The following is a 17,602-nucleotide window of genomic DNA, read 5'->3' as shown; positions in this document are numbered from 1 at the left end:
ACACTCCACTATAGTTGTTAAAGCTGCTTTGTACTCAGCCTCCAACTAGAGGTAGCAACTGTAGTTTGCTTCTTGCTGAACCATGATGTGCATGAAGTATCCAACATGAAATAGATGCCATTATATGACACACGAGTGTCAGAACAGCTAGCCAAATTACTATTAGTGAATCCATGCATAACAAGTAAAGAATCGAATTTGTAGAGAAGGCCCAAATGCTGAGTGCCTTAACTGAAGGCATGCTTCACGGCCTACCAATGGTATGTAGAAGGGCTTTGCATATATTTGCTCAACTATGAGACAACATACTGAAGGTCTGGCCTAGTATGGCATAAATGAATCAAAGAACCATTTGCCTATCGATAGAGAGTAAATCACATGCACCAGTGCCATCTTCAGCTGTGAGAAATGGAAACCAGGCTCTAATGGTGTGGATACTGGCTTGCAATCCTCAAACTGAAAACTCTGCAAGAGCTGTCCAATATGCTTGGACTGTGACATCATAATACTCTCCTCACTGCTAGCAATTTTAATGCCCAGATAATGTTTCAAAGGACCAAGATATGCAACAAGACTACTTCTAACTGAAGATCGTCACAAGGAACTAGACAATCTAAGAGTGGAAATATAGTAGGAGAGTTAGGACAGGGTAGTATCTCATGAGTTAGAGAAAGAGTAGGAGTGGTAAGTCATGGGCTGGACTTACATAGGTATGGCATCCATTTTAAGGTCTACACTGATCATAAAACTCTCACGTGTTTCCTATATCATCTCTTTCAAAAGCACATGAAATGCACTCATAAAAAATCATGGAATTTCAATTGTGCACATGTAAATTTGCATTGAAAAACCTTGCCAGAATACCTCAAAGCACATAGGAAAATACAACCCACATACCAATATCCCATATGCAAATTGCATGTTTAAGTAGAGGTACATGATCCTTACAAGGCATGCTAACCAAAATATAGCATACAAAATACACAAACAAAATTGCAAATGTGGAATCACTCAGCAAGCTGCAACCCTTCATGCATTTGACCTCAATCAATTAATCAAATTCGATGTGACTAGTTTGTCTTGTATTATAATTATGAAGGTAATCTATTCAATGGCCTCACAAAAGCAAACCAAACATGGAGGATTGCCTGAATTGAAAGGCAAGCTCTTAAATTCGAACATTCAACGTTGGGGCACTTTTCACCATGTTAGATCAAAAGCATGCTATAGTCGGAATGCTTGCTAGTGGCTGATGTCCAAAGCCTACGTTTCCTTTGCTTCTCTAAGGTTTTAAGGGTTTAATGTATTAGCATATGGCAGTTTAATAAAACCACCCTTACCTCCTTGGTCATAAGGTTCTCTAATGCGAGTCAACCAAAGGTGTTGACCTCCTTTTTGGGAGACTTTGACTGCAAAATTTAGCACTTTGACTTGCTAGCTCAACCTGTCCCAAATTTGGTTTAATTCTTCCTGCAACAAAGCTTGTCAATTTATCGCAATTCCAAGGGTTTGCTAAATTGATGGTGCTCTCAAGATTCTGTACAGCACCATAGGCAAGAAACACAAATAAGAAGCTCAAACTTATTTGGGTTAATTAATGAGATGATTAATTATATTAATCAATTGATCTTGAGAAGATATAATTAATAGTTTGATTAGATTGATTGGATTAATAGATCTTTTTGGTTGGTATAAGGTTGGTTTATTAGTTTAATTGGATTGATTAGATGATTTTGTTGCTTTACTTCATTGAATTAATTTACCTAATTAGAAGGTAATTAGTTAATTTAGATTTTCTTACTTGGGCGATGTGGCATTGGCTATAAGAAGTTTTGTGTTTCTTTATGAGAACTGTGTAACTACACAAGCCTTTATAAGACCATAAAGATACTTATGAACCATGTAGGTCCACTTACATGAACATAGCATTAAAATATGCAATTATTTATTACAAGAAAGGAAGGGGGACATATCTTTCCAAGGCTTTTTCTAGCTTCAACTACGAACTCCACTATTGGGATAAATGCTTGCCCTAAGATAAACTTTGCATACACCTATGTGGCAAACTATTCTACCTTGATGTGAAACTATATGGTTCTTTTAAAAAGCTATAGGGTTCTTGTAATGACCACGTTGAATTAGCAAGGTTACAGAAGCCTTTTAAAGACCATATAGATCCATATATTAGGGAGGTCCATTTCCCGTCCATTTATATGCATGTGGCATTACAATTTCTAGGCTAACTATTTATCACAAGGAAGAAAGAGACCATATTTGTCTAGGTCTTTTGCTTGTTTTAACTACAAATACCACTACCGATATAGGTGTTGGTATCATCCGTTGGATGCGTCAAGATAAACTACACATGCACCTACATAGCAAGCTATCCTGGTTTGACATGGAACTATATGGTTCTTTTGAAATGCTTCAAAGTCCTTATAAGGATCATATTGAATCGACTACTATTGTAAGAAATTACGAGGTCCACATTGCCCTATGAAGGCTTATATATTGTTCCAAAGTTGTGGCCAGCAAGACTAAGGGCCTCGGACCATTCATTCACAAAGTACATGTACTGCTAATGTTCAAGTCACCACATCTTGTTAATTGTTCTAGTTTGGGTAAATATAATTAATTGATTACTTAGATTGATTAAGTTAATTGATCTTATTAATTAGATTAGTTGGCTGCTTAATTAATCGATTCTCTCTCTCTCTCTCTCCCCCATACTTAGACTCTATTAGCAAACACGTTGTTACCTATTGCACTTCCTTAAGTCTTCTATGGCATACGTTGCTTCTTGTTTTGGTGGAGTAGCTTGAATGAGCCCCAACTGGCTCAAGATGAAAAGTAGAGTTGCATCAATTGAGGTGAATCTACCAGTTCACCCTCCTCCATCCACATCACATCCCAAATAGCGATGAGGAAACCCTTCTCCATCCACGTCACATCTCAAAAAGTAACGAGGAAACTCTACCACTCTGTGCCAGCAACTATTCTTGAATCAAGATCTGGTCTTTGTTATCTCTAGCTGTTCCTCATAAGGCATATACTTTGGCACATCCTGTGCTTTCGCTGCACAACATCTTGGTTGAATTCTCTTAGCAGCCAAAGGCGTCACCTCGGATATCCCTGATCCCAACATCATCCACAACAACCATAGGTCTTACCCCCTTGAGAAAGTTGGTGATGTCCTGGCAATGGAACCACTGGATGCTTTGTTGAGGATATGAAAAATAAAGGTCACTTGATAGCAAAAGGGAAGAAGAAGGGTAGGATGTTTACGTTGGATGCAGACATGCCTGAATTGAGTGTAGCAATGTTTGCACATGGGACCAGTGTAGTTGTAGATATTTGTATCTGGCATAAATGCATTGGTCATGTTAATGTACAACAACTTAAGTTAATGCAGGCCCAAAATATTGTTGCAGGATTATCCAAGTTCAAGGTTGCAGAAATCCATAAGATATGTGAAGCCTGTCAATTTGGAAAACAGGCAAGGAAACCATTTCGTAGACATGTTCAAGAGAGTAAGAGGCCATTGGAATTAATCCACTCTGATGTGTGGACTACTAAAGTTGCATCTACTGGAGGCTGTCATTATTTTGTTACTTTTATTGATGACTATAGCAGAAAAGTCTGGGTGTATTTTATGAAAAAGAAAAGTGAAGTGCTTAGGCATTTCAAAGCTTTTAAAGCTATGGTTGAAAAAGAAACAGGCTTGCAAATAAAATGCCTAAGGTCAGATGGAGGGGGAGAGTACCTCTCAAATGAGTTTGCAAGGTTCCTATAGGAGCATGGCATAAAGCAACAATATTCATGCAGTCACACCCCACAACAAAATGGACTTGCAGAAAGGAAAAACATGCATATTTCCTTCGGGCTCTCCAAAGGGTAGTGAACAATTAATAACCAACAGATACTTAATTTATAGCCACTTAGAACTTTCCACGCAAATCAAATCAACTTAGAACACACCACCACCCCTTTGTTTTTTCCGTCCAGATCTCATAGCTCCTGTCTTGCACCAAACACCAGATTGGCCCTAAACTTAGCGCCCCTTTCAATATTTCTTTATCTTTTATTCAAAAGGCTTGCAAATACAAGAATAGCATCGCAGTGCATCAACCCACAGACAACCAATTGAATAATAGGCAATTCTGTCCTATGTAAAAAGGCATCCCAGTCTAGTGCAACATTCCATGGCAGCCCTTCTTCCGAATTTGGATGAGGGTTCTAACCTGGCAGCTCTGATACCCACTAGGGGAGTCCTCGCAGGAGAGAAATCAGCCCAGTCTGCCTTGGTAGCTCTGAATACCCGTCAAGGGACTCCTAGCAAGACAAAGGCCAACAAAACAACCACACTTGGTTGTACCTGGCAAACAGAAAAGCCAACTGCGCAAAGCAAAAGGGACCTCTAGGTTCTGAAGCAGTACGAAAGCCTCCGAAAAGCAATCAATTGATCGAAAAGCTCGAGAAACCCTGGGAAATCAGCAAAGATGGAAAAAAGAAATTCCCTAGTAAGATCTCTGGCACCTTGGCAGGTGAATCAAAAGCAACCCTCGAAAACCTACTGGAAGAGAATCGCCAAGTCTGGAAGTAAATCGAGTTGCCTAGAAGCTCCAAACTTCCTGGAAAAGTGCGATTTTGATAGGCACCTGGCTTGGACAGCTCTTGGAAGAAGTGCAAACAAGATTTGCGCCTCTAGGAAGACATGAACAATAGGCATGCAACAAAAACGAACTGATCTAGAGGGTCCTGGCACAAAAACGAATCTCATCATTGAGCTTTTGGCAACCCACCAACAACCCCCAGACTGCCCTTGTAGTCAAAAATCAGCAAGGCGATGGAATAAAATAGCCCTGGAGCACTTTCCCAACCTGTGACTTGCCTCTCCTTGTAATTATGTGATCACAAATTTCAACTTTTTGCCTTGCTCCTCAAGCCAACTTGCTAAAGGTGGTTGCTATTTTTAGCAACAGGATTTTTACCACTCTAACCTTCAGTCCCATGCCTTGGCCCATGGTATTAATTGCACTGAAGTGTCCTTTGAATTGTTTTTAATTAGTTGGAGGCTACAACAGTCATCATAAATTCCTAAAGCTTAGAAATTCACATCCCCGTGACACTACATCTCGACTTGAAAAATCCCCAAGTGTCAAAAGGGGCCACTTGTTGTTGTAGTGCATAGTCCCTAAAGCTCAAGAGTGCATGACTAAAGCGTTCAACTAGAGAGATTTACATATTTTTAGAGGCGATTCCAATTCAAAGGGAAACTATGTAACATAGGATGACCAAAAAATACTTCACCTCATTTCTAAACATATGGGCAACATCTACCATTTAGTTCTAGATGGATGCAAGGCACGCATATTATATGATTGGCAAGATTTGAGATGGAGCTAGATGTGGTCACAACCAACCATTAACTCCACCTTTGAATGCAACTACCTACAAGGCTTTCTTTCAACCTATAAGCAAGAAGTGTGGATGGCAAAAAGGAGCAAAGAGATATGCAGCCAATGCTCTAAGAAGGACAATCAATGCGTTATTACATAGATTTCAATGTGCCTCAAATTCTCACTCTATACATTTCATCACTTGCATTAGTCAAGAGGAGCAAGAGCCAAGGATGAGAAACTATGAAGGGCAATTTTAAGCGAGAAAGGGGCCAAACAACGAAGTGAGAAAAGGGAAACTAAAAAACGATGTAGGGACGAACTACACTACCCTCATTAACCCTCAACTAGATTCAACATTTCATGGCACTATGGTAGACATGTGGCAAACATCTCAATATGGAGACTTTTTTATGTGCACATGCTTGTGTATGTAGTACCACAAGGGCACCAAAGATGAAAGTGAGTGGATGTGATCATAAATCCACATTACAATCCACACATAGGTGTGGAGGTCTGTTAGGTGAGACAAGTGACTTTCATTATGCACAACTTGGCTTTGTAATGCACCCATCATGATGCAAATGAATTGTCATCAACCCTATGATGAATTGCATCTTTCTTGCTAGCCCTCAAATAACATTGCAAACAGAACTCCATGTCCAACTCGTAAGTAGAAGCAAAAAGGAAAATCAAAGGTAGCATAGGGTGTGGAGCTTAAACAAAGCTTCCCTTTGCCCCCGTATAGCCTTGCTCCACAAGTCCACTCCCTAGCCCTCCATGCTTACTATCTCCACCTCTAAAAATCCCTCCTAGATTGATAGTTGCCCCCTTCTTGGAGAGGTCTAAGATGAATACAGCACCACACCACCAATGCAAAGTCCTTAACGGAAGCATGGCCCACAACCAAGCCAAGAAGGAGGCTCTTGACCTGCAAAGTGAACCATATTTGAACCAAATTAAATACTATTCGAGCCACATTAAAAAATATGCATCACTAGAATAAGCCATGGCAATCGACCCTAGAGATCAGTCAACTTTCCAGATTGCATCCCAAACCATTGACAATAACCTTCCATGTGTGGTATTCATCTCCGTTCAGCTCTCGGAATCACATCCGATAATTGGAACAGCTTGCAACATCCAACCATATTACCCACTCCCATCGCTTTCAATCGTTTTTCGTACCCCTATCGAAACAGAATGGTTTCATGCAACATCGTCGATAGGTTATTCAATTCCGTTCTCATTTGTACAAGTCACTTGACACCACCTTCTCTTTCATGTTTGCAAAGCACAGCAAGCAACAGAAATATACTGTGATGAAAATTTGCTTGACTCTTCAAGTTCCCACGGAAAGAGACACGACTTAGGTTCATAAATGATTAATAACATGTGAAGTCCCTAAAAATCCATACATTCTTGATAAGACGTGTCCCATTGGCTGTATTAATTAGGATGCATACATCGAGTTGCTCATTGTGCTCCCATAGCCCACACACTTTTTTGTGGGGGTAAAAGTCCATAGCCCCACCCCCCCTCATGTAGGGCTCTTGGAAAAATGAGGAGGTTCATGAGAAGCAGGAGCAAAGGGATCTTTCTATTTCCCCAAAACACAAACACACGCACATATATAAGGCTAGACTATATCCGAGCTTACAGACTTTATTTTTTTCAAATTGCAAATCTGGGACATACCCTTAGCTCATTTTGAGGGGAAAATTCCTTGAGCTTTGCATGTATATTCCTTGGGACTGTCTTGTTTACCACACCAAAAACAAATGCACACCACCACCAATGTCAGCCCACCAACTATATCCTGGCTTCTTCCAATTCTTTCACTCGTTGCATTGACCTTCTTCCCTTCCTCATGCATCTACCACCTGCATAGAGGATATATCCAAACATAAGTTGGCAGCATACATTTCGTCCTATTGTGACCTGGCCGTCAGACCGAATAGTTGGATGGCTAGCTAGAAGCGCAAGTCTTCCAAAATCCAGATTATTCACACCCCCCACTTCAAAAAAAGGACAGCTCCACATTACCCCAAAACTCTTCCAATTTTCTTCACTCATTGCCTTGACCTCCTTCCCTTCCTCCTGCATGTATAGACCTGCATAGAGGTAAGATATCCAAACATAAGTTGCCAGAATACATCCTACTGTACTGCATGTTCAGAGGCATGCCTGACATTACACACACCTCCCACACACCCACACAAAAAATAAAACACCGTATTACCACACTTTCGTTAATAAGCACCCAACACTGTATGTCACACCAGAATACTAGGATGGAAAGGCACTTCTTCACCATCACTACTGCCTCGTCCAAATAGGCTTGCCCGAACAAGGAGTCAATGCGGTGCTCAATAATTGTCTTGTACTTCTTGGCCCTTATCCTGAACACAAATCGCAATAGAGCACGTAACCAGATCTGTCTTTCCTCTCATTATCTGAAGCACATAGAAAACAATCAGACTTGCTCCTTGCTGCTGTATTTTGCTGCCTTTCAAGGTCATCGTCAGCATTCTCTGCTATTCTTGTGACCACAGGCCCTCATCTTGAACTGATATCCTGCCGTCAGTGACCACGTTTGAAACTAGCAGTGTCAATCCTTCCCAGGCTTCAGCAATCACATTACATATACAACAAGGCATGGCCACAATTTTTTTTTTTCCAGGCACTTTTTGGGTAATCTTGACATGTATTTCTTGTTCCTTGTCTATGGCCCCACAGAGCTTGTAATAATCCACTCTCCAGTAGCATCTATTGGAGACAGTCGCGCTCCTCACACAGCACTCTTCAGTAGCATCACTTCGAGATAGTCACACTTCCTCACAAAGCCCAACATATCTAGCATTAGCGTATTCCACGAGCCATCGTTTATGCTAAATGTTGCTCGCTTGCAGAAGAACGGGAAGCATTTGACAAGGTGCCATATCCATCAAGGTGCTTCAGCCCCTTTCTGGCAATCTCAGCAGCTCAGCCACATGTATTTCTCGGCCATTGTTTATGGTTCCTATGCTGCTACAAGCTTTCAAGGCAGCTAACTGGCAATTGGGGAGATCAAGACAGTTCAGTTTGTTTGAGCAGATCCAGTCCACGATCTTGAACTGCCAGCTTGTCAAAAGCTTCCCGTGCTTCTCCAAACGAGCCACATTTGGCATACATATCCACCAAGGTGTTGCCAACAAAAGACCCCTTTTTAGCAATCTCCGAGTGCATTTCCTTGCACTACCACAAGCTTTCAAGCTGCAAACAAAAGTGGCAACAGGTGCTCCTTCACCAAGCCCATGCTTGTCATTCCCTGGCATTAGTGCATTCCAGAAGACCTCGTTTCAGACTGGCAGTTGCTAAACGCTTCTATGTTTCTGCAAGCAAGCCACATTTGGCGTACATATCCACCAAGGTGTTGCCAACAACTCCTGCCACTTTCATGTTCTAGCTGTAGTCCTCTTTCTAGCACAAGCCTTCAGAACGGCCGTGAGGCATCCTTAGAATCATACTACTTTTTCTCGTCGCTCCAATTCTAAATACCTTTTGAGCAACCAACATTGGGACAAGCAAGAAGTCAAGCGATTTTTCCCGCCTACTTTTGCATACGTACGCATACGACCGAGAGATTTTTCAATGTTTTCCACCTATGCAAGTTTTAAATTTCAAGGCAGCTGGGGCATTTATTGCATAGACATAACCGGCTCTAGAGGGGGCTTTTCCTCCACTCTTCTCTCTTGTTCTTTAGATGCATTTATACTCAAAAGAAGAAGCCGACCTTGCAACACGGCCCAGCCAAGCCTGCGCAGTGCTCCTGCATGTTTTAACCCGGCCTGGATTGTATCATAAAGTTTGGCTGTCGTTGAGATTCACAAGAGATTCGTCAGACTAGCCAATCTACCGCTTTATGTGCGCAAATCACTCTTTTGCCACGGATAGGGATCCGTGAAGTACTTCTTCCATAAACACTCGGTCTCTTGGGCCTACACCGGCCATCTATACACAGCGACTACGTGGTAATTATATCAGTCCTTCATTTTTACCGATCGGTAAAAAGTTCTTTATGCTATTTCTTTCGGCTGGTTTTCTTCGCAAGACCGAGCGTTTATGGAAGAGTACTTCACAAAACCCATGTAAAGGCGGAGAAAAAGCTTTGCCGAGGTTCTCAATGGCGACGGTTGCGAAAAACGGCAGTACCTGAATGCAAAGACGGCTCCACTGTGTTGGGAGGACGCCACGGGAGATTTAGCGATTGATTGATGAGCTGCGAACCAGTGTGAGTGGAGGGATCTTTGTCTCGTCGGTTGATCGTCAACTCCAGAAGAGCGTAATGGAAGAACGTTGCAAGAACATGCAAATCGTCTTACCCTAATTCGAATTTAAAGAACAACATCGCTATAAATACTCTAACTTTAGGGCTTTAAATGCCCTTTCGTATACCACCTTAGGACATTGCAATTCCACCCTTCCGCGCTTTTCAATTAATTATTAAAAAAGGCAGGGTTCGAAAAGGCAAGGGTTGGCAAGCGTGGGGGAGGGCACGGTGGTGCGGGGGGGGTAAAGAGGAGGGTACATCCTTGTATTTATGGGAGATGGGAAGTAAACTATTAGAGAAATTAGGTGAGAGCCATTAGATGGAGTGAACACACTACTAAGAAAATCATCCTCCATACAATAGGGTGGAATCATAAACCTAACCATGCGCCATCTCTGTCCATTTTTAAATGGCACTTCATAATATGAGGGCAGACCTACAAATGTAAGCATGAGCGCACACAAAATTTCGCACCAAAATTGCAATTTGAGGCCACATCGAAGAATCAACAAAAGATTCTTAGATGAAAGACATAGGTTTTTTGTCTCAAGACTGTCTCTCACACAAATTGGCAAGATCACCTAGATAGATGAAACAGTAGAACTCTCTCTTTGCACTCAGTCTCGTGTGGAACAAAAGGTCACACACATGCTGCCTCACATCCATTCAACTCTCTTAGTAGCTATGAGACCTACGCACTAGCCAATTGCGCCACTCACATCCATTCAACTCTCGAATCCACCATGGGCTCTACTACAATTTTGAGTTGGGAATGGAGCTCAAATATCATGTAGCAACTCACACAAGCATGGTTTAAAGGAGACGCATCCATCATCTCTACTACAAGGTGAAAACATCGTCCATAAATTCTCCACTACAAAATGAAAGTATGATATAACCTAATTCTGGGTTTTCTAAATTTATGATACAACCTAATTGTGGGTTTTTTAAAGGCCCTTAATATCAATAAATTATTGCATGAATATAACTTAAGCTATGGAGTTTCCAACTGAGAAATTCAATTGATTTCCTAAGTGAAAAGGTGGAGTACCCCAAAAGCTAAAGTCAAAGAGAAAGCTCCAAAATTTCATGCAAAAGGGGAATTTTTATGGAGATTTTGTATAAGAAGTAGAGTATAAGTGTTATAAATTCTCATAAATAAGAGGGGAGGTTGGCCCTCTTCTCATAAATAGAGGGACATTGTTATTACCCTCCCCTTGTCTTTCCACGTGGCTTTTCCACTCATTGGACCTAGGCACACCAATGTGACCAATGTTCCTATAATCAGATCCCTCTACCCCATGTATAGATATATAAAACACCAATATATGTACATGGGTGTGGACCATACCAATGACTACATTTTGATTTTTCTATTGCCTTTTTGCAATAGCTCAAAAACCCCTCATCTATTATCCTTTTACAGTAGGTCATGTACTTGAAAATAGTTTGTTCTCTATTGACTCCATGAATTGTCTCCATACCAATAATTAGGCCCCTTTTTATTGCTATTTGCTTTAGGGGGAAAATTTAAAGCATAGATAGCATTGGTGTTGGCATCTATAAGGAACCAGAACCATTACCATCAATATAAGAATTGACTAGATACAAATATTGATGATAATGAATGCTTATTTTAATCATGTAGCTTGGAAAATGAAGAATGGGGCCATGAGCTTATTTTTATTTTGTATCGGAGCTAATTCTAATCAAGTCATTGATTGTGTGCTTCAAAGGGACATGGATGGCAAGAAGTTTCAAGATGTAATGTATCAATACCATGATGGGGTGTGTAGCAGTGCACATTATGTGGTAGATGATACTACATGTAGGCTACTAATGGTTGTTGATATAATACCATGATGGGGGCAATGGGGGGCATTATGTGGTAGATGTTCAAACTTGTAATTCCCTATTATCTGGCATGTGAAACATATCAATTCTTTGGCAAGAAGGACCTACACCCTGGTCAACTTTATCCTATGGCTTCCATTCACCCGTTCCACAAATAGGGAATGGACTTTGTTGGAATCTCACTTGTGATGGCCCAAAAGGAGAAGTACACAGTATGTCACCTTGGATTCCAAGTATCAATCTCACCTCTTAGACCTAGTTAGGAATTGAAAATCTAAAAAACTATTGCAAAGTCTTTTCCTCTACCTCTGTACTATTTTTCAACATTTTACAGAAGTAAAGTATTTTCCTCTCTGGCTTTGGCCTTGGCAGTTGCAATCCAAGGAGGTGTTTTTTCAGCTCAAAAGCAGACACACAGTACCCCTGTTGAGGAGAAACAAATGTAAGTTGGCTCTATTTTGCTATGGTTTTAGGTTTGGATCCTTGAACTGGTTCCTCATGCGTGTGGTGAGTTGAAACTTGTCTCATCCCACATTATTCAATCTATCATGGCTTGTATCACATCATGAGTTAATGCTTAAAAAAAAAAAAACCTCATTATTTACTCATGGTTCTTTGTTGGCCACCCTTTCCTTTTATGAATGGGTGTTGATCTTGGTGACATTAAAAAAAAAACGAGAGGAAAATGTGGAACTCATAAACAATTGCATGTCAATAAATAGCGATCTTTGGTGGACATGCAAGTGATCTTTATGATACTCTTAAAGATCTATGTGGATAGGCTCTAGTATTTTCTACATCCCTGGCTATTCTAGGAGCCTCCCCTCCATAGCCTCTTTTATGATGATCCAAGTTGAACCATTTGTTTAATTGTTTCAGCCTGTCTAGATGTTACCTTTACAAACTGCGATGACTCATAGCTTGCCAAAGTCTTTCCCTTAATTCCAAGACAAAAAATTGAGCTTCATTCCAATGATTATAGGTATGAGCTTTGGGACTCATATAATTTAGCTACCACATCCCTCTGTCCAAAATCATGGGAAACCTTAGTAGACTTTTCCAAAGACATGTTGGAGGAATGCAACATGCAACGCTATTGCATCAGCCATAATGCAATGACCCCTATAGGTTGCTTATGGGAGATGGAGTAAATTTCTTGGACTGCTTATCTACATGCACTTGAGGTCTAATAGGATCCTTGGAATAGAACTTGAACCCAAAGATAGTGCTTTGAACAACGTCCTATGCCAATTGAATACTCCTATAGGCACTATGAATGTAGACAAGGAACAAGTACCCCATGTCAAGACTACTAAAGCCAAAGCCAAAGAGCCATCAGCCCAAACCAAACCCCTACCTGAGATAACGATTGAAGGAGAGTGATGACAATAAGGATGGTTTATGCCAAGTCCATCCCCACTATAAGGATTACATGATCCAAGACCGAAAGATCCTCTTCTAGCAAGCCAAATGGACAAAGGAAGAGGGTGGCTATCAAGGATATGATGGTCCAACTAAGGTAAAGGAGGTGAATCTTGCCCTAGAGGGTGCAAAGCCTCAACTTGTGTATATCACTGATGACCTCACCCAACTAGTGGAGGATGTTTTGATTATGCTCCTCCTAGAAGATAAGGACTGCTTTGCCTGGAAGTACATAGACATGAAAGTTGTGCCTCCCAAAGTCATACAGCACACCATTTGTATGATGGATGACGTCAAACCGATCAAGCAAAGATCTTGCCCCATGAATCCCAAATATGTGATGATTGTAAGAGAAGAAATACAAAAGCTAATTGATGCAGAATTCAATACATGAGATCAAGCATATGGACTAGGTATCCCCCATAGTCATCGTGCTAAAAAGAATGGCAAGAGTAGAGTATTGTTGATCTAAAGAAATTGAATGTTGCAATGTATAAAGACCATTATCCACTACCGTTTACAAAGCATGTGTATTGATGGATTCTCTAGCTATAACCAGGTATCCATAGCCTTGGCAAATCAACACAAATGGCATTTGCCATAGAATGGGGAGTATTTGCTTCATGAGGGATGCTCCTTAGGCTCAATCATGCTCCTGTAACATTCCAAAGACTGATTATCATAGCCTTTAAGGAGTATCTAAGCGATTTTGTAGAAGTCTTCCTTGACAACTTATGTGTCAACTCTAAATGGGATGATCATCTTAAATATCTCAGACTAGTCCTAAAGAGGTGTCACCTGTACCGCATCTCCCTCAACCCCCTCAAATGCCAATTTTGGGTGAAGCATGGAGTAATTATGGGGCACATCGTGTTGGGATCTCCATATACTATAATAAGATCAACCTCATCTTGGAGCTCTCACTTCCTATGAATCAAAAGGGTGTAAAACATTTCACAAGGCACACGAGCTATTATTGAAGGTTAATTTTTATGCAGACATAGCCTACCCATTGTACAAGTTACTAGTGAATTTTTTTTGGACAGAGGAATGCCAAGTAGTTTTTAACACCCTTAAACTTTCCTAGGCTACCGTACCAACTCTAAGGACACTAGATTGGGATTTGATATTAGATGTCAACATAGACGCCTTGAAATTTTCAATAGGGTGCAATATTGTCTCATCCAAAGGAGCATAATTTAGACTACCCAATCTACTTTGCAAGCCATCAAATCAATGGTGCCAAAGTAAATTATACAACCATGGAGAGGGAAGGACTAGCCATGGTATATGTGCTCCAAAAGTTTAGACACTACTTTTGTTAGCATACAAGCTCATGTTCTTTGTTGATCATCACCAGGCGCTCCTTTAACTAGTAAATAATCCATACAGGAGAGGGAGAATAAACCATTGGATGTTAAATCTTCTTGAATTTGACTTCACTATCATAGTTCATAAGGGAAAGACCCACGTGATGGCCGATCATCTATCTCGAATTCCCAATGGAGAACCACCAACAGGCGTTGAGGACAATCTCCTAGATGCAACACTCTTCCTTGTAGACTTGATATCAGAATGGGCCAAGAAGATTAGAAACTTTCTCAGCAATACAAAGTCTGCTCCAAAGTCCAAGGATTCAAGGATTCTAGGCACAGGTTGTATGTTCCAGCTACCACCACTAGGAATAAGGAGATGCACACTTCAGGTCCCACGTCCACGGAAGTACAAGGAGTGTAAGCAATGTGCACTTTTCAGCTCCACATCCACGAAAATAGCCATGCCAATGAAAATAGCCATGAAAGGAGTACAGCTCAAACTCAGGGATTTTGATCCCCAAATATCCCAAGACAGGGTTACCGATGAGTGTCTCGTGGAAGCTGAGCTTCGCCACTCCATGTTTTGAGCCTCATGCATGGGGTTCGAACCACAAATAGGTTAAGGTGTGAGGGCGCTTAGGGAATTTGAGCCTCAAATCATCTAAGACTAGGAGGCACAAGGCTAACACAAGCACTATTTGGGAACTGGTTAGGACCACCTCCTAATTCCAGGCTTGTCCCAAGTGCTCTAATATGGTTAACAAAAGCGCTATTTTTGCTAGTAGGGAGAGATGGTAAGAATAGCAATATGCTTTCAGATTCCTAGCTAGGACGGAGGGTGGGCTGCTGAGTGTAGCTCGAAGTGCTTTCTTCTGGCATGGGATCCTTTGGCAAAATCCTTCGGGACCTCAAGTACATGTGGGATGCCTCTCGCTAGGAACACTCAGGCTGAACTGAGGTTTTGGAATCTTTTTATGATTCTTTGGCTACCCTAGAGGTATCGCACCGGTCGGTGGGATAGATCTATAGCGACGGTGGGAGGGATACGGTATAGCACCGGGTGGTGTAATATGGTATTAGCGATGGTCGATAGCATAAGCATATAGTGACGGCAGCAGAGAAAGAATATAACCACAAGCAATGAGATAGTTGTATTGCGACGATTGGCGGGATAAATATTGCCACATGGTCAGTGCGAACAATCGCAAGGGCTATCCTCGTAGGTGTAGGGATATGAAATAATAGCGAGCGGTGGGATAGGGAATTGGTGGGATCTTACTAATGCACCGGTTGGCGGGATAGTATCGCGATGGGCGTGGGGATCAAAATGGTGACGATCGATGGGATAAACATATAGCGCGACGATGACGATGGAGTAAGTGTAAAACACTAGACGATGGGATCAAAAGTGCGACAATCAGTTGAATGCAAATAGCGACAAGCGGCGTGATGGGAGTAACGGGATGAGCGGAGGGGAACGATTATGACCACGGGCATGGGGGTGGGTTCAGCGCATCGATGGTGGAGTAGCCGGATGACAACGGTCGACAGGGTAGCTCTACAATGCTGGTCAACGGTTGTTAGATCGACGGGGAAGTAACTCTGACATGCATTAAATCGATGCGACAGGCTAGACCGTGGTCAAAGGTTAGGTCGATGGGGTAGCTCTACGGCACTAGGTCAATGTAGGTTGACCGATGGGGCATGGCTAACGTGTCGATGAGCGGGGTATTTGGTCGGTGCGATAGGGCCACAGTGCCGACTCGGTGGGATAGTGACACAGTGTCGCCAACTCAGTTTTGATGATTTTTGAAGATTTTGTAGTTTCTGTTCATGAATTTTTGTGATGGGGGGATGCTACTCTAGCTAATATACCTACTCAATGAAAAAAATTGAAAACAAAACACTTTTTGAAAGCCAAAATGCAAAATTTTAGAAAAGGTGAGTTCTAAGACACAACTACTTCAAAACTTGGCAAGAATCCATATTTTTGTTGATTTTTGAGGTGTTTTTACCTCACACACACCTTAGCAATCAAGCCCACTAAGTTTCTATCAACTTGAAATACCAAAAAGCATCAAAGACAAGCTTCCAATGCTCATAAATGGCTTTCCTACAAGAAAAAACAGTTTTCTGTCCACACTCTCACTTTCCACCTCTCTTTTCTCCTAAAACTCCACTAACAAGCTCCAAGGTAAGCTTGAAGACTTGTGCAATGGGAATATATAGAAAGAAGACGTGCAAATGCAAAAGCATACATTTTCTCCTTGGCAACAGTGCCAAAAATGTAGTGGGTCTCAGCAGTGACTCACGTGTTGTGGGGATGTTGAAGATATGCTGACAGAGTCTCCACTCCTAGTTACTCCTTGTGGGAGCAATGCATAGCACGAGTTCCGCAAGTGTCATGCAAGCGGCCTCTAGATTGTTGCAATGTGGTTTCATGCGAGAGAGAGGGAAGAGGAAGAGGGAAGGGGAGAGGGAGAAGGAAGGGAGAAGGAGGGAGGAGGAGGGGAAGGGGGAGAAGGGAGTAAAGGGGGATAAAGTGACAAGCACAAGGGCACTATGAAGGAAACAAGAGAACACCCAAAACACTCTCTTGGAAGAGAAGAGGGAGCTTGTATTCAACTTGACAACAATGAAGACCAAAGTCAACCATTTGGCCTTTTATACAAGTCACTTTTTGAAGGGAGGGCCAACCCTTTTCCTTTTTAGCACTCTCTCTCTCTTTACAACTAAGGGCTCTTGGGCCCGTAGGGTGCCAAGGCTCGATACCGAGCCTCCACTCGTTTGTAGGTCCCTGACCAGAAACTATATTGAATTCTGACGAAACAAAGAGTCTAGATGAAGTGATGGAAGACCCCTCGGGTCCAAGGGCCTCGAAAGCTCCATTCACAAGTGTATCCTCTCCCAACTCTCCTGCACCTTCGGTTGCATCCATGCTTAGATGTACATTCTCTAACATGTTTGGCTGCTTAGGATGAACAGAGTCGGTGGACATGGAGAACCCCTTTGCTGGCATGTTCGCAAGAAGGGAGGGCCAGCAGCATACAACTCCCGAACCCCAGTTCGTCGGGACAGAAACCACCTTTGCTGATCCAGGTCCCTCCGCCTATGCTAGACCTCCCAAGTGGGAGAACATGGATGATGAAGATCCATGGATGAGCAAATTCCATAGACAAAACCCAAGTCAAGGGGATACTAGGAACTTCCAAGGTGGAGTGCCTTATGACCCTCTAACAGCCTCGGTGCCACTAGCCTTTGTCAACTATGGGGCACCACAGTTTCCACCCTCCAGCCTG

At 41.9% G+C, this 17,602-nt stretch overlaps 1 long non-coding RNA gene across 1 annotated transcript; it reads right to left on the bottom strand.

Annotated features, from left to right (window-relative positions):
* Positions 1–6,872: 6,872 nt before the first annotated feature.
* LOC147879579 (uncharacterized) lies at positions 6,873–9,785 on the bottom strand. The gene is made up of 3 exons (XR_015540621.1): positions 9,594–9,785; positions 7,446–7,513; positions 6,873–7,282 (listed from the first exon to the last, which is right to left on the bottom strand). It is a non-coding gene; the product is annotated as an uncharacterized LOC147879579 (long non-coding RNA).
* Positions 9,786–17,602: the final 7,817 nt, after the last annotated feature.

Source organism: Dipteris shenzhenensis, chromosome 33 (assembly GCF_047967505.1).
Source record: "Dipteris shenzhenensis isolate YYH24624 ecotype China chromosome 33, Dip_SZ_1.0, whole genome shotgun sequence".
Classification (NCBI taxonomy): Eukaryota; Viridiplantae; Streptophyta; class Polypodiopsida; order Gleicheniales; family Dipteridaceae; genus Dipteris; species Dipteris shenzhenensis.
This window is presented reverse-complemented; position numbering and strand designations above follow the sequence as displayed.